The 22,678-nt window shown below is 43.6% G+C and overlaps 2 long non-coding RNA genes across 3 annotated transcripts in view; both read right to left on the minus strand.

Moving 5' to 3' along the window:
- Positions 1-3,158: 3,158 nt before the first annotated feature.
- On the minus strand, positions 3,159-6,769 carry LOC116071954. Its single transcript, XR_004111253.1, has 2 exons — positions 6,653-6,769; positions 3,159-3,839 (listed from the first exon to the last, which is right to left on the minus strand). It is a non-coding gene; the product is annotated as an uncharacterized LOC116071954 (long non-coding RNA).
- Positions 6,770-6,783: 14 nt separating this feature from the next.
- Positions 6,784-22,678, minus strand: part of LOC116071952 — a 39,671-nt gene continuing 23,776 nt past the window's right edge. Inside the window, exons 2-3 of one of the 2 annotated variants that reach the window (XR_004111248.1) lie at positions 7,904-12,540; positions 6,784-7,778 (exon numbers count right to left, since the gene is read on the minus strand). This is a non-coding gene — a long non-coding RNA (uncharacterized LOC116071952). Of the gene's footprint in view, positions 12,541-22,678 lie in introns of both variants that reach the window. The other variant, XR_004111249.1, reaches the window with a different exon arrangement.

The following is a 22,678-nucleotide window of genomic DNA, read 5'->3' on the forward strand; positions in this document are numbered from 1 at the left end:
CGGCAGCCCCCGTAATATGAGAAAGCCCTTTCCTTCAAAGCTGTCTTTCCAAGTAAGCACTTTGGCTTTGCTTCAGAGTCTCGGAGGACAGACCTACTTGAAGAAGCCAGAGCTGTGGTACAGGCTTTTCGTCCTAATCCCTTCTTACCCTTCATTTCTGAATCATGGGTTTGCATTAGCTCCCAGAGGAACAATCACATGACTGGAAAGTGTCACAGTCAAGTGACTTTTGCAGGTCGATCGTTTTAATGGAAGAACTAAGCACTGCCTCCAGGACTAAGGAAGGGGTATTCCTGGCTGAGTTGACAGAACTTAGGTCAGCTATGCGGCAATGTGCACGAAGTGTTCACTGCTTCTCTGGCTCATGGTGTGTCCTAAATCTAAGAAGTCTGTGTCTCCATAGACAATACATCCCCATAGCTTCAGAACCTCCACTCTCACATCAGCTGGGTCCCCTCTCCTTCCTTTCCCTCCCCCATTCATTCATTCATTCATTCATTCATTCATTCAACATAAATAGACATGCTTACCCTAACAAAACATACATCCTAAATACTACTAGGGTTATAGTCATTTCCCATAGCCCTAAAGGCTGGGCAGAGGTGAAACAAACAAACAAATAAAAAACCAAAATAAACCCCAAAAAACCCAAAACACAAGTTATGGAGTTGTGAGCTGAAGGCTTCAAAGGATGGAATGTGTGTTCAGTCTGAAGCCTTTAGCTGCACACTCCAGGCCAGAACCCTGAATTCTGATGATGTAGAAGACACTCTTGAAAATCTTCTCCTAGGGGCTGCAGAGATAGCTCAGTAAAGCGCTTGCTGGGTAGGCATGAGAACCTGACTTTGGGTCCTCAGCATCCATGTGAAAAAGCCAGGTGTAGTGGTGGCCTGTGCCTATTCTCCCAGCACTGAGGAGGCAGAGACAAGAGGATCCCTGGGTCTCACTAGCCAGCTTGTCTTGACAAATTGGTAGGTTCCGGGTTTAATGAAAGACACTCCCCTCAAAAACTAATGTGGAGAGTGATTGAGGAAGACACCCAATGCAGACTTCTACCCTTCCCACAACTGATGTACATACACACACACACACACACACACACACACACACACACGCACGCACGCACGTACCCACAGTCATACAACACATATACACACTTTTAACAGAAGGGAAAGAGTGCTTCTTCCTGGAACCTGTTGTCAAAGAGCTGGGGAGGAGTGGGAGGACCAGTTCACAATGTTTGTGGTTTTTTTTGTTTTGTTTTGGTTTTGTTTTTCTGGGACAGGGTTTCTCTGTGTAGCCCTGGCTATCCTGGAGCTCACTCTGTAGACCAGGCTGGCCTCAAACTCAGAGATGCACCTGCCTCTGCCTCCTGAGTGCTGGGAGATGGGATTGAAAGTGCGCAGCTGCACTGGGTTCCAGTGCACAGTGTCTGTCCCGTGTGATGCCTATCCTCCATGATGGCATCAACAGAGAGATGGGAATTCCTGGCCAACAGCTCAGGAGCCGTGACAAAGTGCAGATTACTAAACTGATGGACCCGAGACTTTGAAAACTGTGTGAGCCCGATACAATGTGTGGCACGTGGGAGCCGGCTTTGTAGAGTCAGTTTTCTCTCCTTCCACAAAAATGGGTTCCGGGGATCGGACTCAGGTTGTCAGGCTTGTGAAGCAAGCGTCTTTCTGCTTGCAGGATAAAGTCGCCATAGGAAACATCTGCCTTATTCCAAATGGGACTTTCTCACTAGTGAAATTTCAAACACAGCAGCACAGGGAACACACAATTCCCCAGCAACATAGTTCACTAGTGGCTACTATTTTGCCATGTTTGCTTTGTGTTTTCCCAGGGTATTTTTTAAAAAAATCATATCTCATGATATTAGGATTGTGCTTTGCTTGAAATATCTTCTTTAACTTTTTCTAACCTAGGAGAATCTCCTTTTTAAAAGGCATTGACTTCTTGGACATGAGAGTCTCACTAAAAAGCCCTTGTAAGCCTGGAATTTGCTGTGTAGACCAGGCTGGCCCCAAACTCAGAAGTCTGCATGCTCTGGCCATCCAAGTGTTAGTGTCAAAAGGTGTGTGCTGGTTAATACTGGCTTCTTAAAGAGGCCATGACAGTTGTTATGAGATCATGGCCTGCTTGATTCTCCAGATTAATATGGTTTCCTCTGAGATCCACTGTCCTCTTCCATGTGTTCGTGACCTCCATGTTAGGTCTAAGGTTGACCGTGCATGCACAGTCCCTCTGGTTTGTCTAGGAAGCATGGTGAGACACCTTGATTTTGCTCATGTCCTAAGGATCTTCAGCTGGGGATGAAAGGGGCAGCAAATGTGGGCAGTGAGACGTGAGAAACAGGGACCTCCTAGGAATTTGGAATGCTGTGTGGGGTGCAGACCCGTGTGGTTACCTCAGAACACCACTTATCTTTACTTTTATGTGTATAGAATGTATGTGCACCACAGTGTGTGCCTGGTGTTGATAGAGGTCAGACAAGGGTGTCAGATGATTACAGTTGTGAGCTGCCTGTATAGGGAATTGAACATTGCTCCTCTGGAAGGACAGCCAGTGCTATTAACCACTGAGCCATCTCTCCAACCCCATTTATTTGTCAAGAAATTTAGCTTATGACACGCCCAACCTGTAACCTGTGGGCCACATACACCCCAGGATAAATATGAGTGGGACCCCATACAAAAAGAGTATGTTTTCAGTTCTCAGCCATGAACTTTATAGATGTCGTGCCACAGTGCCAAAAGGATGATAGTGCTAGAATCCAGGAGAAATAAAAGCATGACCACACACAGATTTAAAGGGCAGGCAAGATGGTCAGCAGATAAACCTGCCACAAAACCTGAGAACCTTTGCCATCCCCAAATCCATGTGGTGGAAGATGAACCTCCTCCAAGCTGTCCTCCCACTGCTGCCTATGTGCTGTGGCACCCCCCGACACACATGCACACGCATGCGCATGCATGCACATACACACACACACACACACACACACACACACACACACACACACGCTCACCCCACACACACACATGAAGAGATGGATGTGAAATGTTTGTAAAAGAAATTCATTGGCCATTTTGTTTCAACACCCCAGTTATAACACATCCCATGAAAAACAGAACACTTATGGGTCACTTTTCATGTAATAAATTAATGTCTCTAATTCGGTAAACTTTTGCATAGTAAGTAGAGTTTAGACATACAAGTCTACATATTTTTAGTTCGTGGCATATTGTTTTTGTTTTTTGTTTTTGGAAGACAGTCTGTCTACATAGCGCTGGCTGTCCTGGAACTCAGTATGTAGATCAGGCTGGCCTCACACCCAGAGATCGACCTGCCCCTCCCAAGTCTCTCCCTCCCCATTGGGTTACATTGGGTAGTAGTCCTCAATCTGTTGGTCACAATGCCTACAGGAGTTGTGTAAGGCCATTGGAACACACACATTTCTGATGCTCTTAGGAACTGAGACACTGCTCCTCTGGGTGTCTTCAGGTGAGTCTCCCCACATGCAGGGCCACAGCATTAGGAAGTTTGAGAATCACTGACATAGGGTACTAATTGTATCAAAATCACTTTAAATAGTTGCTTGTAAGGTGTTAATATGAAAGATTTTAATATAAGTAAATGAGTATTGATTTTGTTAAGGCACAGTTTTTCGGGATAGAGACATGGCTCAGTGGTTAAGAACACTGGCTGCTCTTCCAGAAGGCTTGGGTTTGATTTCCAGCAGCTACTTCTAAACATCTGTAATTCATTTCAGGAGATCCAATGCCCTCTTCTGGGCTCCACTGCACAGGCTTGCTTGATGTGCACATATGCCACATCTATACAGGTTAAAAAAAAGAATAATCAGTTTCTGATACAGTCAAATACGCCAGCTAAAATCAGCAGAAAATACAAAAAATCAAAATCTTGATAATTTTACAATGCACACACACATTAGATATTAAAGTGCATCAGCCCCTTACATTATTTATAATAAAATGTACCATCTATTAGCAAAGAATTATGTGGCTAAAATTTTTATCATTCTAATGTAAACAGTAAAGCATAAGAAGACAAACTGTGTACTGAGTCATATGGGCTCCTGTCCAGAATAACACAAAAGTACCTACACTTAAAGGTTGAACCTAAAGTTAATCTTTTAAATTCACATTGTGTTTCTCTAGCAAAAATCAGTTTAGAAATCTCGGAGCATCTAATAAAAGCTTATTTTAACAATTCACTCATTTTTTAAAAAAGTATTTACTTATGTGAGTGCACTGTCACTTTTCAGATATACCAGGAGAGGGCATCAGATCTTATTACAGATGGTTGTGAGCCACCAAGTGGTTGCTAGGATTTGAACTCAAGAGCAGTCAGCTCTTAACCACTGGGCTATCTCTCCAGCCCCAAGCCAGTCATCTTTTAAACATAGCTTTAGTGATCTCTCTATAAATCCCACAACAGGAGTTTTTTCCTTGGTCCCAGTTTCCAGAATTCACATTTGAAAGTGCCAGACCCAAACACCTTTCCTGAATGGAAATTCAGAGTAAACCTTTTGTTAATAACCTTAGTTATTAATAATATTAACTAATTTATTGCATTAGTTCACATTTTAGTCAGCTTTTGCTGAGGTAAAGTCCTCTGTAATCACTTTTTCTTTAGTCTCAAATTCTACAATTAACCCCCTTCATTTTTGTTAACTTTAAAAACTGAAAGCAGCCACATTGTAGTAACACAAATTGGACATGCAGGTTTGTTTTTGTTCTTTGTTTTTTTTTTTTCTGTTGGGAGGTCACAAGTGTCTAGGCAGACATAGAAGAAATGGGAGGTGGGTGTGATCGGGCTGTATGATGTGTGCAGTTCCCAAAGGATCAATAAAAATATGTTGATAAAGAGGAAGAGAAAAAACAACAGCTCCCGTGCAATAACACAGTTCAAATGCAGCTCAAACACACACACACACACACACACACACACACACACACACACACACACACACACTTCTAGTTTAGACATGACAAGTGTAGTAATTTGGTGCATTTATAATAAGCTCGAGAATGAAATGCAAATGTGAAATGGCCAGAGGCTTTTCAGCCATGTTGTTTTCAGTGTCTCTTGGGGCAGATAAGGTTTTACCCCGATTGCCTCTAGAAGCAATTGAAAGATTACAGAGAGAGTTCTAGACAGCCAGCCAGAACTCCCACTAGAGATCACCAAGAGAGTCCAAGCAGTGTTTTCATGCTTACACAAATTATTAGCATAATTTCAGGTTTTTGTTTTTGTTTTTGTTTTTTTGTGGTCACCAGCAGATACAGGGGAAGCTGGGATCCTCTCTTGGGATTCTTAGTCTATTAGTAAAGAACTTAAGAATGGACAGAAATGGAGGTGGGAGGTAAACTTTAATAGAGCTTAAAAGAAAAACCCTAGGATAGGCAAACTAAGTTTCAGCAACTGCCCAGGGGAAAGAATGGAGGGGGGAGAAGGGAGTAAAGTCATACTCTAGGTCAGTGTGGAGGTCAGACACAGTGTGGACATTCAGCATAAGGCAGAGAGGGGAGTTTTAGAAAAAGAGTAAGGAAGCCCAAAATGTTGGGGCAGCCCAGAGCATTAGAGAAATGCTTAGATGAGAAATAGGAAGAAGAAGAAAAAAGAAGTTGTACTTTCCTCAATAATTTAGAAAAGCTTGCAGACTTACAACGCTGTATGGCTGCAGCCCTCCCCATAAGCTATTCTGCTAGGGGCAAGGATTATGGGAAGGAAAAGTAAAATATCCCATTAAAGAAATGATTATCCTGCCTACCTCTTTATCATGACCTCCCTCCATGTGGTCTTTAGCCAGCTGATTGACCTTTATTTCTATTCTAACAAGATCACAGTGGAGGCGAGACTCACTGAAGCTGATCATGGTGGTCCTGTAATTCAGATGACTGGAAGACATACTGAGTGGAGCCCAGCAGGTGTCCCACATGGACACCATGTGCTTGTGATCAAAATGGCTCTTGGAGTAACAAAGTACACTATATCAAGATTCCAAATATCAATTCAAGGCCAGCCTGGTCTACAGAGTGAGTTCCAGGACAGCCAGGGAAACATAGAGAAACCCTGTCTCAAAAAACAACAAACAAACAAACAAAAGATCCCAAATATCACACTAATTAAATGTGCTTTATTTGGCCTTGAAACCAGGGCATCAATCACTAATAGCAGACCTAGACTCGTGTTCACTGAAGCATTTATACCAGCAGCCCAGTGGCTCATGTGCCACTGTCTAGTACCACTGTCTAGATAGCAATTGTGTGTGTGTGTGTGTGTGTGTGTGTGTGTGTGTGTGTGTGTGCATTGTTGGATCTGGATGAAACAGGCTTGAATTTCATAGCCCAGCTATTTCTCAGTTGCATCCTATGCTGAGATGACCCTGTTCCTAACCGCAGAGGCCTGGAGGGTAGGCTGACAAAGGTAGAGATGTCTCCAGGTATAGGAAGCAAACCCTAATGCTTTTCTGAACAAGATCTAGAACAGAAAGCAGGGAGAAACTTTCCATTTATTAAACTGCTAGGACATGAATATACAGCTCTGGGTAACTTTACAAACCTGAAGAAGGTAGCTAACATGAGACCGAGAAGAACTGAGGCAAGAGTCTGAGATGACTCACCTGGTGATGTCGATGGCCTCCAGGCTTGGTATGCAACAGATGATTTGGATCTATTTCATGATGAGAATGGAGAGGTTCAATGACCAGAAGTTGGATGCCTTGTGCATACCTCCTCCTCCCACTGATTAGTAAAATAAAAACACATTGATGCATATAATCCCGCCAATAGGACTTCATGGGTCTGAAGAAACTATTAAGCAGAAAACAAGTTTTGGGGCAAGAAACTCCCAGAGAATATACCCCAGTGCCCAAATCCACAGCAATGGTTCAAGGACAACTAATCTTAGACCAACAGCAATGTGAAGAAGTAATAGAGAAGGCATCCGAGGCTGTATGACTTGAGTTTGAGCTATTCAAACTTAAAACAGTGAGCCATAGCTAACTTACAAGCACCCGTCACTGCATGCCCATAGGCAGAAGAAGGTGGCTCGAAGACCATGGACACTGTTTAGTCAAAAGTCATCGAAGATTTAGGTGCCAACAAAATACAAACAAAAAAACAAACCAAAACAAAACAGGAAAAAAAAATCTAATAAGGCCACCAACGAGCAGCCTTGCATACAAAGATAGAAGCAATTCACCACCACCTTGAAGAAACAAAACAAAAAAGGTATCAGCACTGACTGTTAGCACATGTAGGGCCGTAGGCATCCCAGACTCCGGCTAAGCTTGCTCTTGCTCTCAGGCCTGTACCTCTATCGGGGGGGAACCTCACTCCCCAAGCAGACAAGAATAAAGGCTGGCACTTCCACAGGTGAGGGAAGCTGTCCTGACTTTCTCTGTCAGTTTGGCATGGTGCAACCAAAAGAGTAAGATTCAGCCCAGATTGCTTGTTTATGTCCCAAGAACTAAGGCAGGGGCAGGGAGGTCGTGGAGAACAGGTTCTACCAGAGATCTCTTCAACACCCTTGATTTTCTGTTGCTAATGGTTTGTCGGAACAGATGCAACTCAACAGAACCCCAGAATTATCAACAGATCTCAACCTTTACTGTTACACAGCAGACACCCAGGGAGTTCAAAAGAACTCACAACTCGTTCAAAATAGCTTCCAAACTGCCAAGGCCTGGCCTAGACATGATGCAGCAGCTTAGAAGGCTCAACAAAAGATCAGTGGCTCAGAAAACTCTGAAAGACAAAACCAAGTGGTTTTCTCACTCAAATGGTTAAAAAGACCTGCCCCCCCACCCATCACACACAGACCAAAGAAAGGGAGACAAAGCCCCAGTCCCAGTGATCAGGGAGAAACTTACCTAGAATCAGTTTCTAGTCCAAAAACAAAGTTCAAATACTCATTTCTCTGTTTCCCCAAATCGAGGTAAAAACCAGATGACTCTGGCTGGAGTGGGAGGAGAAGCTCCTGGAGTAAAATGACTTCAGCAATTGTCTGGGTCACTCAGTCACTCTCCTCCATTCTGGGTCAACTTCCTGCTAATCCTGAAACCCCAAATGGGTGTTTTCTTCTGGTCCCAACTTGACCAAAATTATTACCAGTAGTCAGACTGTGGACCCTGGCAGCTGTACCAAGTTGTGCTGGGTATCTGTCCTCAAAAGATGAATTCAAGAGACAGGTAGGAGTGAAAATTAATAAAAGATTGGTTCAACGTGGCCATGTTGGGAAGAGTCACAAAGAAAGAGGTCCAGTGTCTCACCTCCAGGCCTTCTCCAGGTCCCTATCAAATGGATAAGGGCCTTTCCAGAAACAAAAGGAAGGCGACTGCCATAATCAGTATCTACCCCTCCTGCAGGACTCTTGTCAGGACACTGTAACAACCATCAGTGAGTCAGAATGTATGTTACCATAGAAAGGAGACAAAAAGACAAATGTAAAGGGAAATCCAGGAAGGCTGTGTAAGGATGCTCACTCTGCGGTGCTTAGCCTTTGGATGTGAATCCTGTGAACCCATGCCACTGTGGAAAAATGCTATTTCCTGGCAGAAAGGTTGCATGTGCCATCTCTCTACAAGAGAACTCCACAACAAAAATAGGAAGCAAGAGGCAGACAGAGTCAAGCAGTCCAGATCGAGGTGTGGTCCTGTCCATCTCTGACAAGATCATTATCTTTACTATAGTTTTTCTCTTACAAGGGAGTCTGAAAAGTTGTCAAAACTATGCGGAATCTGCTTCCTGGAGACAACTTCTCGCTGCTTCTTGCTGGCACCAGGACTTTAGCCTTTTTCTTCTTTCAGGGAGAGAGAAGAGTAGAAACTGAAAAAGCCAGTTTGCAGAGGAGGATAGGCAGCATGGGATAAAGTATGCACAAAACAAAGCCTCGGGAATTTGAACAGCAGAAACAGGGCTGTACAGCAGCAAGCCAGTGGGGGTGGGGAGGAATGATGCTTTGGGGTCTCGTCCCTTAGCTCCCTGGCTCTTGCTCACTCTTGAGCATGCTCTTTCCTTTGTTAATGAGCTATTTGTAGTCCATCTTTAAATTGAAAGGCATACCAGCTGCTGGGATTTTCAACTAAGTTGCACTGTTTTGCTCTTAAGCTCAAATAAAGTCTTCTGAGTTTCATTTTTGAGCCCATTTCTAAATTCCTTTAATAACAAGACTCACAATCTCCAAGAGGACTCTGTTTCCCCAGTAACGACAAGATTCTGGGGAAATTCCAATTTCTTGGGGACCACTGTTTCAATAGTTTGATAGCTAAAGGAAGGGGCACAAATGTCTTTTTAGAGTAGCTTTATTCCTTCAAGGACCATCACATGACCCATGAAAGAGAAGGTTAAAATACTGGAGAGGGGAAAAAGTTTCTAAAGGGGTGTGGGTTGGCTTTGTGATACACACCTTTAATCCCAGCACTTGGGAGGCAGGAGATTCTCTGTGTGTTAGAAGCCAGCCTGGTCTACATAGAGAGCTCCAGGACAGCCAGGGCTACATTGAGAGACCCTGCCTCAAATAAAGTAAAATAAAATAAAAAAAAGAGATGAGGGGTGTTGGAAGTTCACAGAAGGCCATAATCATAGATCAATTACAAAGTGTACACAAGCACAAAGATGAAGTACTGAGAAGAAGAAAGGTGAGCTGAACCCAGCTCCACTTAGGGCTTCTCCCACAGGATGTGGGGTTGCCTCCCAGCTAGGAGGGCTGTGGCTAGTGGCTGTCCTGAGATCAGAGCACCAGGGCGATAGACTGACTTCGGAGGCTCAGGAGTGAACTCCACCTTGATGTCTGGGAGCAGATTTCATCAACTGAGTATCCCTGACGTTTGACGACATTGACTCTGATGCCAGCAGGGATCTAAACTAATAGATGCACAAACGCAAACGCAGTGTGCAAAGATTTCATACCGCAGAACATAAGACATGGAAAAGCAAGTGCCCTAATTTGCTTTTTGTCATTGTGACAAAAACACTGGCCAAAAGCAACTCGGGGAGGAAAGGGTTACAAGTACAATTATCTGGAATTGTGGGGTGGGCAGCAGAGTTTGTAGCTGAGTTCATCCTGTGAGGCGGGGCAAAGATTTGCCTATTCAATCCAGAGAAAGCAAGAGTAACAGCTGTTTTGAGGGGAGCCGACAGTTCCCATTAGGATGGGAGAGGTCCCTCGGTGGAGAATCTGAGCAATGGGCTCTGAGTTGGGTGCTTTATAAGGGCTACTGGGTCCTTCCATTTCCTCTATCCATCCCACCCAGGTATCCACTCTTGGGCAAACATTTCTTTTCCATTGTTATTCTGCCACAATGTTCTTTGGGAACAAAGAGTAACCATCTTAAGAACCCAGCCCCTGCTAGGTGTGGCAAATGTCTTTAATCCTAGACAGAGGCAGATAGATCTCTGGGTTCAAGGTCAGCCTGGCCAACTGAGTGAGTTCCAGGGCAGGCAGAGCTACACAGAGAAACTCTCTACTGAATGCAAACAAAACAACATCAAAAAAAAGGAAGCAGCCTCTGCTTTTCCTATCTGGCTGTATCCCACCTCGCCCTCATCGTAGTCCATCACTGAGCTAAGCCAAGGCAGTAGCATGAAAGCAGGAGCTTGGAGGCAAGAACTGAAGCACAGGGCAGGGAGGAACTCCTGGTCCCCCAGCTCATTCAGCGGTCTTTTTATGTGTTGTCTGTTGAGATATGGCCATGGCCCACAGTGGGCTGGGCCCTCCCACATTAATCAACAAATTAAGAAAATGTGCCCCCAGACACATCCTTGGGCCAACCCAATAGAGGCAATTCCTCAATGAGGGCCCCTCTTCCCGTGGTTAATCTGACAAAAACCAACCAGCACAGCAAGGTAACACGAATCTTCCAAAAACTCATGACCTCAGTTCCCAGATTCAACGGTACTGGGGCAGACAAAATGTCATCTTGACCTTTTCCAAATTTCTTCTTTACTAGTAAGAAGTGAAGATGAGAAGAATCGATAAAAATCAGGGCAGAAATTAATGAAAACTAAAAAAAAAAAAAAAAAAAAAAAAAAAAAAAAAAAACCAAACTGATTTTAAAATGCTGTTTTGAATAATGGTAATCAAGATTGAGAGGTTCTGTAGCCAATCTAACCAAAGAAGAGAAGACTCAAGTTAATAAAATTAGAGGTTAAAAGGAAGTGTTGATGACAGATTCCAGTGAAGTCCAGGACATTATTGGGGAACATTTTGGAAACATACTTTCCTGGAGGGGGAAAAATAACCCTGAAAAATCTAGAAGAAATGGATAATTTCCAAAGTACATGTGGCCGACCAAAATTAGATCAAGAATATGAGAACAATGTAAGGAGTTCCCCAAGAAGCAGTGTGCTGAGGCAGCAACAAAGCCTCCCAACAGGGGGAAACCCAGGCCAAAGAGAGCTGCTGCTGAACGCTGCCAGATCTTTGCTGAACCACTAACATCCACGTTCTTCAAACTATTCCGAAAATAGAAAGATAAGGACACCAGTAAACTGCCTCTGTCCTAGCAACACTACAAACAGGATGTAGACATAGCAACACATGACCACTACAGACTGAGTTCCTGGTGAATACCGACAAGAACTCTCAACCGAATGGAAACCAAATTCAAGAATACACTAGGAAATTCCTACACCAATCCAAGTTGGTCTTGTTCCAGTTGTAAAGATGGTTCAGTATTCGCAGATCAATCAGTGTGATGGTTAAGGATGGAAGTCGTCTCATTGTCTCAATAGATGCAGAAAAGGCCGTTGGTAAAGTTCAACAGCCCTTCATGATAAAAGCCAAGAAGAAGCTGGGAATAGACAGAACATATGCCAGCATTGCAGATACTATAATATGACAAACTTATAGTCAACATTACATTAAATAGGGTAAGCCTGAATGTATCTCCTCTAGAATTAGGAACAACGGGCTGGTGAGATGGCTCAGTGGTTAAGAGCACCGGCTCCTCTTCCAGAAGACCTGGATTCAATTCCCAGCACCCACATGATGGCTCACAACCATCTGTAACTCCAGCTCCAGGGGATCAGACTTGCCCCCTTCTGGCCTTTGTGAACACTGTACATATGTGGTCCACAAACATACATGCAAGCTAAACACCCACAAATTTAAAATCAGGAACAAGACAAGGCCCTGTTACATTTAGTATGTATAGTGCCTTTCGTGAGCTCTACAGTTGGCTGTGCATCCTTGGGAGACCTCAATAAAGTAAAGCCTGGCAGCAAGCTGTGGGTCCAGGGGTAGGTGGTGGGACTCTTCGGGTCCTATCTTACCTCTGCTGCCTCCTCTATTTAGCTTTGAGCCAGAAGCCGTCCGCTCTTGTTGCCGCAGCTGAGAACTATTCCTGACTCGGTGCTTTCCCTGTTACAGTGGGCTGGCCCCTCAAACTGTGAGCCAAAATAACACCCTTCCTCCCTCAAGCTGCTTCCTGCTGGTCATTCGGTCACAGCAATTCAGAAGGCAGTTCAGACGTGCCCTCTCTTGTCTCTCAGTACACAGCTCCAGATTCTAATCAGAATAAGGAGAAACAAAGGAGACACAAATGCGAAAAGAAGAGGTGACATTTTCTGTCTGCAGACGACATGATCTTATGCTTAATCTTAAACTGTCCCTGAGAATATTTAGATCGCATAGACGTTTTCAACAATATAGGATGTAGAATCAATGTACAAAAATCAATATTTTTTTGTATGCTGATGATCAACTTACAAAAGAGGAAACCCATTCATGATAGATTCAAAAATTAAATATGAAGAATAAACATAACCAAAGATGCGAATGACATCTATAGTGAAAACCAGAACACTGAAGAAAAAGACACTAGAAGATGGAAAGCCCTCTCCCAAGCTCATCCTCTGGCAGAATGTCGTAGTAGAGATAGGTGTGCTGAAAATCATCTACAGAGTCAGTGCAACCCCCACCAAAATCCTATGACTGTTCATAACTAGAAAACAAACAAACAAACAAAAAACACAATGAAGCAAAAAGAACCCCATCATCCTAAAATAATACGGAAGTACCAAAGACCCTGAGTGGCCAAAGCAGTCTGAGGTAGGAGCAATGCTGGAGGCTGCACAATAGCTAACTTCAAACCACACCACATGAGAGGACTGATAGCCAACACTGTAATAACGAGGCCTCCAGGACACCCAGATCAATATCCCTACTAGAAAGGTCACTGGCCTCTGTGTTGTTACCACCATTGTCCACCAAGCCCAGAACCAGTCAGGATGTGGCTCTGCTGCTCAACTGCTCAACTATTGACTGTAGACAGTAAGAAAATAAAGGAAGAGAATCTACCTGGCTGGGCAATACAATGGGCTAGGCTCATTCAAGAACTAAGACACTGGAGGGGGAAGCAAGCCAACTCAAAAGCATGGGGCCATTGATGGAGGAGGGGATGCTCACAGAAGGAGGGAATATTTTAAAGTAAAGAATAAATTCTCCAGCTTTTAGTGGCAACCTGGAAGCTCTCCCAGGTGGCAGTAATGTCCTGCAAAGGATATGAAAAAGTGATTGAGCCTGTCAGCAAAGGAAACCAACTAGCTGATCAAGCAGCCAAGAGGAGACTGGCAACAAGTCAAACTCCTTTACAAGCCTGGAACTAGCCTTCAGGGTCCCACTTGCACCAGAACTTGCCCCTTTCTCCACAATACTCCAGGGAAGAAGACCAATGAGCTGAGGATGAAGGTGGATTTAATGAGGGCCTGGTGGAAGCTACTGTACCAGAGGCTCTTCTTTTCTCACGCGGTGTGACCTAATGCCATGAAATGACTCACCTTGGGAAACCGTTTGAGTTTATTATTTCATACCTAACCATCCCCCATACCTCAGTATACCCAGATCAGTGCTATATGTGTGGCATTCACACAAAATAACACCAGCCAAGGACCTGGGTCTGACCTTGGGGTTCAGGCAACGGGAATGGCTCCTCTCAAAGATACAGAGGTAGGCTTCACTGATGTCAAGCCTTGTAGAGGCTCCAGAGAGATAGCTGTTGGTGTCAGGGTGAACCTTGTCAGGATGGGCTTGAGGCCTTTCCCACGAACACTGAGAGAGTATGACACCTGACCAAGGCTTTTCCCAGAGAGAGAACGCACAGATAGACAGCCCCTCACAATCAGGTCTGGCAACGGGCCTGTATTTGTGTCAGCAATAGTTCATATCCTGACCAAGACTTTAGAGGTAGACCATTAGTACCACACTGTTTATAGGCCTTAAAGTTCACATATAGTTGAGGTTATGAACTGGACCCTCAAGACCATTTTAGCTGAGCAACAAATCCAGTTGCCTTGGTTAAGGTTAGCCCAAGCCCTGTTCTGAACCCAATGTACTTGGAGCCCCTCAGGTTATTTGTCTTTTGAGATCCGATCCTATAGGGGAGACCTCCTTGATATTAGAAGACCTGAAAGGAGATTCCTGGCATGTAGCTGACCTGGAGAAGTCCTGATATCTCCAGGCCTTAGGAAAAATCCTCTATCACATCACCTTGGTGGCCCTAGAAAGGACCCTGATTCTCTTAGGAGATTGGTCACACGACTACCAGCCAGGAAGCAAGAGTCCTGGTAAAAATACATTGGAAAAAAGAACCCTCGTGGCAACTCTGACTACTTCCACTGCTGTTAAAGTTACAGGTGTCATTCCATGGATCCACCACCCGTGGGTTAAAAGGGCAGCAGCACCCCTCGAATAGCAGGAGACTCTGACTGTGAAAGTCCACAACCTCTCTGGGTCACTTTCTATGAGCAATGGGGCCCATCTAAGCTTTTCACCATTGCCATGACCACTGTAGAGATCGGCTGATCTATGCCATAAGCTTGAGGAATTTCTTCAGCCTCGCTCCAGTTGCAAATCTGGCAGTCATCTGGTCTACCCACGGCGGAAGCCTGGGGATTTCAAAGGAGGACACTTGGGAATTAGGGCCACAATACCACCGTGTTCCATTGAGACTTGTGGTAATAGTAACTTTGTTTTCTGTAGGACTGGCTGTAACAGCTCCCAGTAACTGCAACCAGACACAAAAGATTGTCCTAACCATGCTTTAAAAAAATATTCATAATTTAATAGGTCTATTTAGGAGGATTGCTTGCTTCTTTACTTTTTTTTTAAAAAAAATATTTATGTATTTGAGTGCTCTGTCTGCATGTACACCTGCACACCAGAAGAAGGCATCAAATCTCAGTATAAATGTTTGTGAGATGACACCATGTGGGTGCTAGGAGTTAAACTGAGGACCTCTGGAAGAGCAGCCAGTGCTCTTAACTGCAGAGACATTTCTCCAGCCCCAATTTTTGTCTTTTTTAAAATAATAATTTATGTCTTGTTAAATTCTATGGTACTAGGTCAGACCCCTTACCCACTTGTGCATGCCATGTTACCATCACCCTTCTGGGACAATGATCTTGATTGATGTGTGAGGCCCCCCTAGTGTACTCATGAAAGACAGCTCTGTCACAGGGCCACACCTGAGTATCTGCTCTTCCACTTACCCACCTAAAGAGCCTGTTCAGGACCTTAAGCCAATTCCTGACAATCCTGTTCCCATCCCTAATCCTATCCTCTCCTTGATTCTGAATAAAATGATTATATTGCCACCATGAACCTCTGTCTACCCCCAAATGCCAAAGACATCTTATGAGGTCTTCTCCCATTACAAATAGGGTGACTCACACATGTCTCACAACCGTCTATTAACAGGAATGGGAGAGATAAAAATACAATACTGGATTTTTCCAGATAAGACCTACCCTCCCACTTCAGGCTCCATCTGTTGAGATACAAACCCAAACTATCTACCCTTACCCTGACTCAAATCAAAGTGGGTTCACTATCTAGATCCTCTCCTATACCATGTCTTAAACACAACTCAGTATTTCCTCAATGAAACTAGTCTCCCACCAGGGAAAGCACTGCTTTGTTTATACTTGGAATCGCCTTGATATTTGATCACGCCAATATTACTGAAAAATTAATTTCAATGGGGTCACCAACAGACCCCCTCCATGTTAAAATCTGTCAGGAGGGGCACTGAACTATTTCAGAGGGCTCCTATGTGAGTTGCAAAAAAAAAAAGCCTATAGAAGTGATGAGTGATCAATAAAGTGACCAACACCATGACAATCCATGCCTCATACTACATTCTCTCTACCCAGATAGTCTGGGGTTTTGCCCACCAAGGACTCTTTTGTATAAGGAATAGGTAGGTGCTTGCTTGGTTTTCTCCCTAGGAACCAAACCTTAGGCTTTCCCCTGACAGCACACATTTAGCCAAGAAGAGCCATCCAGTTCATGCCATTATTGGTTGGGTTAGGCATTAAGTCTGGACTAGGAGGCATTGCTTCAGCAGCCACCTTTCGTCAACACTTGTTCAGGGCATATGAGAGATGACAGGGTCTTTTGGCTGCAGTAATATACTGCTTCTGTGTGAACAAGTCAGTAGTAGTTAGGGAAATGGTCCAGTAGATAAGAGGACCGATTACAACGAGGAGACAAGAGCTAGCTGGTTCCTGAAGTTATCAGAGCAACATCTGGAGTTGGGTTTCCTGGCTTGTCCCATTGCACGAGTCTCTCCTCATGACATTTTAAAAAAAGTTTTTTTGGTCCTGTTTGGACCCTGCGTCCTTAACATTCCCGTCTGATTCATTCCTGCCCATTTGGAAGCCACCAAGCTTCAGATGTTAGTCTACCAACTAGCCTACCAACCTTTGGGCCAGGAGGACCTAGGAATCAATGCCTTAACAAGTTATGGACTCATCAGGAGAGGATTAGAAAGACTGAACATTTTTCTTCACTAATGACCGCGCTGTGCTCTGCTTCTACAATCCTGCTGACTTCCAATATCAGCGAGGAATCTCCCATAGCTTAGGAAATAGACACATGCAAAGCAGCTGCTCTCAGCTAATTACTCCCATTTCTGTAACTATGTTTGCCACAGAAAAAATCCTGCTCACAGCATGTAGTTACATAGGCTAACCATCCAAACCCATCGATAACAGAAAAGCCCAGAAATGATGCTGAGCAGCCTTTAATTGACATAAAAGGAACGGCGGCAGGACTGAGTCCAGTTGCTCAAGAATACATCTCATCAGCTGCGTCTGCTGGCGTGTTAAAGCTGAGATCTCCAACTGTCTGAGTGCTGCCTGATTTCTGCAACACTTTTACCAATTCAATGTCTCAGAGATATTTTTTTTTTTCAACAAATTGTAGTAGTTTGGTTTTGGATACCCATAAGCCTCTTTTCTCACAAAAGTTTTAAACAGTAGTTCTCAACCAGTGGGTTGTGACTCCTTTGAAGGTCAAATGATCCTTACACAGGGGTCATCTAATACCATTGGAAAGCACAGATATTTACATTATGATTCATAACAGTAGCAAATAATTTCATGGTTGGGGGGGGTCACAGCAACATGAGGAACTATATTAAAGGGTCACACCTTTAGGAAGGTTAACAACCAGTGGCTTAGAAGAGATCAGGAGTCTACAAGACACTTGATTTTTTTTTTGGATAAATTAAAAAGACCATTTATGATATGATTATATACATATATATATGATGATATGTAATGAAATGTTTCTACAGGTTGAAAATCTACAACTTTTAAGATTTGGCCAGATACGGTTGGAATTTTCATGGATTCCTGTGGCAATACCAGCCAGCAATCTTACTGTTTTGTCCTATTACTGGGATTTTCCTTTTCAAAGAAGCAGCAATTTCTACTTTCAGGCTCTGGGGGGCATACCCAGGATGCCTCCTGTAGATTCATTACCCCAAACCATGTGTGATCACAGAGAATTTCCTTAACTGGGTACATAGATTGATGACTATGACAGTTTGCTTAATAGTTCTCAGTTCTCAAACTAGCTGTTATGATTCCTTCATCTCTCTGACTGGGAGGACTGGAATGCAACAAGGAGATACGGGTTCCAACAATCCATCCCTGATTAACACCCCTCTATTCCAGGTTGTCACCTAGTCCATAGGGTTAAGATAGATGTGGTTGTTTTAATCTAATACATTGGTGATTTTGTTTTTGCAGTGGGGGTGGGGGGTTCAAATGCAGGGTTTCTCTGCATAGCCCTGGTTGTCCTGAAACTTGCTCTGTAGACCAGGCTTGTCTCAAACTCCAAGATCCACTTGCCTCTGTCTTATATTCCCCATATGCCTGGATTAAAGGCATGAGACACCACACCCAGCTATGTGTTGGTGTAATTTTTAATCCCCTCTGCTGCTCTCAACCCACACTAGAGGCTCATGTTTTCTTTCCTTTTCCACTGGGGAATTTATTATCACTTTTTCTTTTCTTTTACACTCAAGCCTAACTCCACCTCATAATGAAATAAGTCCCACCCTATTAGTTCCTGCAACAGCAACAGACAAGAGCAACTCTTCAGTTATTCATCTCCCAATCTACTCTTTTCAAATAAAAATAGAACTTGGGAATCCTCCCTTTTATCCCAGGCACTATCAATTTTTTCCTGGAAGGTTTAGACCCCTGCACCTACCTGCTTTGGGATGGTAGGGTAGAGCCAGTGTGCAGCCCTGGAATCCACCAGAAAAGCAATTTCCTCTCCCTCTGGGCATACCCTCAAAGTTATCAAGGGTTTCCAGTGCTATCTGGTAAAAAAAAAAAAAGACCCCCGAATCCCCAATCCTCATCAAAGGTTATAAGGAAGATGATGTTTTCCTTCTTTTTACCATTCTGGCTATTTTTCTCTTGAGCTGTCTGCCCCACATTCCTATCCAGAAATGTCTTAGGAGTCCTTATGTTCACTCTACACCTCTGAGGGGGTGTGTAGAACCCCCCTGTCTCTTCTTGGAGGAGCTACAGTCTAGTTTCTCTTAAACTACTTCTCCTAACACCACAGAGATCTCAATCTTTTATTCCCGATCTTCCCTCTTCACAAACCCTTTCTGAGTCTTTCTCAATAGACTTCTGTGTTGCATGACAATTTTTGGAAATGTTTTGGTCTTCAGGCCAACCCTTAGAAAGTGGACCGGGAGGAGGCCTTGCCCCGATGGCGCTTCTGGATCTAGTAGAGAACATTTTCTTCTTCTTCTTCTTCTCCCCCTTCTTCTCTTCCTTCTTTCCCCCTCCTCCTTGTCCTCCTTCTCCTCCTCCTCCTCTTCCTTTCTCCTCCTCCTCCTCCTCTTCCTCCTTTCTCCTCCTCCTCCTCCTCCTCCTCCTTTCTCCTCCTCCTCTTCCATCTCAGAAAAATATTCTGTGACTTAGGTGTTGATTTCACAATGCCCTGAAGAACTCATGTGAGAAGGGCTTGCATCTGAGCTCTGTTTTGGAGATTATTATCACATTCAAGATGTATGTTTGAGAAACTTTATTATGCCTTGGGAACTCCTCTGAGATTAGTGGTTGTCTTTCCCAGATAACCAAAGCTGTTCTTCTAATCACCTCCTGCAAAACAATGGTCAATGGACACCATCTCAGCCCACATATAAAAATTAATACTCGAAAGTCAGTCCAGTAATGCTGTAGACCCAGGGTATCTTCCAAGGTGGCTTTGTGACTCCCATTCACTCCTTGTCCATAAGAATCACCCCAGGGTGTGAAGTTGCTGATTTCTGTGGAGATGCCTCTTTCTTCTGGAGACCTCTCGAAGTGCCCTGCCATGGGTTTGCTCCTCTCAGAATTGCCGTAGGTCTTTTCTGGTGACTTGTGCAAAGACCAAAGTCAGGCAGTGCTGATACCCAAAGATGTCAGGGACATATCTTCATTCAGCTCTCCCAGAGACCGAGGTGTTGTCTTCGTAAATACAGAAATCCTACAGAACACCCAGTTTGCAATGATTGGGGACCCATGATTCCCAATAGTGCATTTAGGAGACTTCACAGAGCAAACTTTAGGTAGCAACTTTTGGTTTCTGCAGAACTGAGTGTCAGCCTTAGAAAAACGAGTAGGGGTGGGGTTGGAATGTGGATATGTGTGCACCAGGCAAGGGCAAAGGATGGCTTTTATAACCCTGAAAGTCCAGATCCTTTCCTCCTTTTCCTCATTGGCTGAGTAATGGGATGGTAGTAAAAACTTTACACATCAATTGCCACGTATGTTTGCATTTTCTCAACAGAGACCACAAGTGAGTTCGTCTGTACATTTTACATTCTATGTGTTTTAAAGCTTCTCAAGGCATACATTTTGTCAGCTTGTAAGCTAATAGGCAAGCTTGGCTCTTCATAATAGTGCACCCTAAATGCTTCCTTTGGGTAGACTAGCAGTCACCGTCAGGTATCTAGTGTTCTCTTCACTTATCAATGCACTTCAAGGCACGTTTGTCTTGAAGATGGACCATTAGTTACATCTTATCTTTTATACACACTATCCTAATAGCTAAAACATGTCATTTGCACAAGAAAAATAGGCACATAAACTGATAGAATCGAATAGATACAGGCACCTGTTCTTTGACAAAAGGGTAAAAAATATGTACATTGGGGTAGAAAAAGCCTCTTTGGCAAATGGTGCTGATAAACTTGGTTGTTCTCCTGTGAAAAGGAAGATCCACAGCTCTCATTCTGTCCAAAAGTACAACCAAAGATGGATCTGCAGAGAATCGCTCCTGCTCAACATGGTGGATGCATCATGTGGCAAGAGTGTGGCAGAGCAGGGGGACAAAAAAGGCCAGAGGTTTTGTAACATTATACTCTCACAAGAACTAATGTATTCTGTGATTAATTTTGAGGTTAAAGCAGTCTCACAAGACAAGAGATCAGTCCCTCTTAAAGGTCCCAGTGGCACTGAGGAATCAGGGTTCCCCTTTGTGGGTTCTCAGTTTCACTGATAAACTTATCTTAAAACCAACTCAAAAGGAAGCTTGAGGACCATTTTATTGGAATTTGAGAGAAAATCAAGAGGGCTTGCAAGATGAAAATCTTGGCAGTTTCGGGAAGGGGTAGATAAGGGAAACGGGCAAGCCTCCTGTCAGGCTGAGCAGCAGAGGGCTGCAAGCACTGCAGAAAGGGACTCTTCAGAGAAAATAGTGAGAAAGCCCACTATGTGAGAACAAGCCCACGTAGGATTTTGGCTGGTATCAAAAGAAGAGATAGGGAGAAAGAAAAAGTTACACTTTTGAATCACAACTTAGAAAAGCAGGCAGGCTTAGCCACCACTAAAAGATCTGCAAACAACTTGCCTCAAAAGAGGAATGGCCAGGATGTATGAATCCATTATTTCATTAAGGGGATAATTATTCCTCCCTTCTCCTTAGCATGTCCGATGAGCCAGCTTTCCTGAGGAGTAGCTTCCTGGCCAGGTGATGGGGAGGCCCATGGGGCTGCTCTTAGTGAAGGACATTATTCTAATGTTTAGGGTAGCTCAAAATGTTGTGTCTCCACCTAGGGCCATAAGTAGAGCTCACATCTACCCTTCTGAGCAGGAGGAAGTCCTTCCACCTCTGGACCCCAGTAAAGCTCCAATATCTCCCACCTTTCCATATGGTAAAATGAAAGGTGGGTTTCAAAGTGAGAGCTCCATCCTCAGGGGCTTCCAAGCCTGCTAATGTCTGTCTAGCTGTCTAACACCACCTCTCTCATTGCTAGTACATTGGCAATTAAATCTCAACATGAGTTTCACCGAGGACAAACAATACTCAATGGATAAACAAAACTTTTTTTTGGCAACATTATATTTAGCGATTAAAAACGAACATTATAGTCTACTAGGAAGTTGAAAAACCATGCTACCATGCAAACCGCCAATCTCATTTCTGGTAATATATCTTAGAAAGCCAAAAATAATGTCTTTAAAAAGATATCTGAGTGCCTATGTTCATGCCAGGACTATTCACAGTAGCCAAGAGGTGGAAGCATGCCTCAGACATATGTATGTATGTATGTGTATATATATATATATACATATATATACACATGCATATATATGATATGTTTGTTTAAAAATGAACTGGATCTAATGACTGAAAATAATGAATGTTCTGTGTTCTTAATTCAAAAAATAAACATTGTATGAAATAATTTCAAGTTCAGTTCATATGGTGCAAAACTCTTTTAAACAGAGATAATATTGCAGATAAACAAGAGTTTTTGTGGGACATAGCCACTCTCCATGATTGGCTACTTTAACAGAGCAATTCAAACATTTCAGCACTTTGTGGAGTAGCCTATAAAAAGTGCCATACATCCAAACAAGTTGATATCTTAATTTTTTAGATTTATTTTTATTTATATGAGTACACTGTAGCCGTACACTTCAGACACACCAGAAGAGGGCATCGGATCCCACTCCAGAGGGTTGTGCACCATGTGGTTGCTGGGAATTGAACTCAGGACCTCTGGAAGAGCGAACAGTGCTCTTAACCACTGAATCATCGCTCCAGCCCACAAGTTGACATCTAAAATGGAGTGTAGAATACAGTATTACTTCCATGTGGGGTGGAGGCAGGAAACAAAGGTGAGGGAAAGGCACTTGGTGGAAGTTACCAGGACAGACAGCAGACAAACACAATATTTTGTCTGTTACTCTAAATTCCTGCTGGCATCTTGACATTCACATGAGACTCTATGAACATTTGTTATTAGTAACACCCACCACCTTCCAAAGTGTTCTGTCCCTCTGGTCTGGATGGAGTAAGAATGGGGGCAGCACAGAGAACTGGTGCTTCCACTTCCTGCTTTTTGGGT

Source organism: Mastomys coucha, unplaced genomic scaffold (assembly GCF_008632895.1).
Source record: "Mastomys coucha isolate ucsf_1 unplaced genomic scaffold, UCSF_Mcou_1 pScaffold23, whole genome shotgun sequence".
NCBI lineage: Eukaryota > Metazoa > Chordata > Mammalia > Rodentia > Muridae > Mastomys > Mastomys coucha.